This window comes from Castor canadensis, chromosome 8 (assembly GCF_047511655.1).
Source record: "Castor canadensis chromosome 8, mCasCan1.hap1v2, whole genome shotgun sequence".
NCBI classification, from domain to species: domain Eukaryota; kingdom Metazoa; phylum Chordata; class Mammalia; order Rodentia; family Castoridae; genus Castor; species Castor canadensis.
In genome coordinates, this window is record NC_133393.1 from 40,961,622 (window position 1) to 40,963,972 (window position 2,351).

Sequence of the window (2,351 nt, forward strand, 5' to 3'; positions counted from 1 at the left end):
CTCAAATTTATGGTCCTCCTGTCTCAGCCTCCTTAGTGCTGGGATTACACACATGTATAACCAAGCCTGGCTTTAAGATTTTTCTTTCAACAAATATTTATCCCTGTTGTTCTTCCTTAGCCTCTATTCTCATTCTCATGCAAGATAGTTCAAGAGCATTTTCAGGGAAGAAACCGTTGAAACACTTGCCTGTTGGGGGGTGGGGGAGGTCCTTCTTTGTGCACATAACATCCCATGGAAAACTCAGATGATCCATGTTAGCCCATCCTGACATTGGTTAGGTCCTCAGAGTAGAAGAGATCTCAAGACCTGTCTCTGAGCAGCCCTCTAGAACAAGGAAAGTGTGTCTTTTTCCCCAGTTCTACAAGAGACAGCTTGCTGGTAGTGGCCAAGTCATATTTCTGTATCTCTACAAACAAGTTGCAGACATACACAGAAAGCACTTTTTGTTGTCTGATGAGTGAGTGAGAATAGTCGCTACCACTTACGTAGCTACTTCCTCATGCCAGGGACGCTAATCCTCTCAATAACCTAGGACCTAAGTGTGATTACCATCTTATCAGACAGCTGAAGAAGTTGAGGAGTGCTCGTTTTGGCAGCACATATACTAAAATTGGAACAATACAGAGAAGATTAGCATGTCACCTGCACAACGATGACACGCAAATTTGTGAAGTGTTCCATATTTTTTTATCTCAATTAGCAAAAACCCTTGGCCCTTCTTATTATTGTTTATACTCCCTCTTCAACAAAATTAGAGATAAGGGCAAAACAGTTTCTACCTTGAAGCAAAGGGGTCAGGGTCGGGGGGGCAGGGTGAAGGAGGAGAAATGACCCAAACATTGTATGCACATATGAATAAAACATTAAAAAAAAAAAAAGCAGTTGAGGAACAGAGGAGTGAAGTAGCTCGCCCACTTATAACTAATGTACCTTTTGCTGCTCGCACCAATGGATGTCATAACCCATGCAAGTTAAGACAAGAGATGAGGCAGGATATAGTTCAGTTCTAACCTGAGCTCAGCCAGGACCTTGTCCTTAAGGATTCTTTTGCTCTCTCGCACACATCCATCCTCTCTCTCTCTCTATCTCTCTTTCTCTCTCTCTCTCTCTCTCTCTCACACACACACACACACACTAGAATCCACCCCTCAAAAGTATATACAATTCAGGGACTTTTATTATTTCCATGAGTTACACAGCCATCACTATTCTCTAACTCCAAAAACCCCATACCAAGTGACAGCCATTCCCCAATCACCCCTCCCATAGCCATTGGTGATCAACCTAATGTACATAAATGGGATCATATCATGTTGAGTAGAAGGCAGCCCTTTTTGTCTGCCTTCTCTAAATATGTCACATTTTCTCCTGTTCCTTCTCAGATTATTTTGCCCTGGTTTAGATGAATGTCACGACAATTTACCATTTTACAATAGTTTCTTAAACTCAAGGAGAGCATCTACTCTGCCTCTGTTCCCTTCCAATCCTGACCTTTGCATCTGAGCTCAGGGGCCAAGGTTGAAATTGGGCCAAGAGGATCTCAGAATAACAGAGGTGGAATCTACAGGCAGGGCTCTGAGGACTAAAGTAGGAACTGAACTGCCTTAGGAGGTGGGGCAGCTGGAGCTGTCCTGGAGGCAGGAGGATGACCTCCATCCAAGTTTGGCCAATACTGGTTTTGAACCATCACTCCACTTTCCACTGAGCTCTGATCAGAATGGTTTTAATGCTCTAAAATCCAAACCACAGACATGAGCCACACAAATAGAGAAATCAGAAACAGATCCTACTAAAGTAAGCTTTTCAAAATAAAAGTTTCCACTCCACTCCTACCCCACCCCATGGCATTGAGACATCTCAGCTTCAGTTTGTAATTTAGGCCAGAAGTTGCCTAGGCTGGCTTTGAACTAGAGATCCTCCTTCCATCCTGAGTAGCTGGGATTACATATATGCATACCACACCCAGGTCTGATGCATTTTTTAAAAAAATAAAAATTCTTGAAAATAATTTCATACTTATGGAAAAATTACAAAAATAATATAGAGAGCCCCAGTATTCCTTTCACAACTGCTTTCCCCTGTTGTTATTACTGTGTACTTTACCAAAGACAAAGAAATTAACATTGACACCTTATATAACTGTACCCAGACAATATTTAGATTTCACCAGTTTTTCCACTCATGTCCTTATCCTGCTTCCAGGATCAAATCCAGGACACCACATGGATTTAGGCCTCATTCTCCTTATGCTTCATCTGTCTGCGACAGTTTCTCAGTCTCTTCCTTATTTTTCATGGCTTGCACTGTCTGGAGGAGTACTGATGTGTATTTCACACGATGTGCCCTGA

At 42.2% G+C, this 2,351-nt stretch overlaps 1 non-coding gene across 1 annotated transcript; it reads left to right on the forward strand.

The window, feature by feature from the left end:
* Nucleotides 1-583: 583 nt before the first annotated feature.
* Nucleotides 584-690, forward strand: LOC141426009 (U6 spliceosomal RNA). The gene has a single exon (XR_012451123.1). It is a non-coding gene; the product is annotated as a U6 spliceosomal RNA (small nuclear RNA).
* The last annotated feature ends 1,661 nt before the right edge of the window (nt 691-2,351 follow it).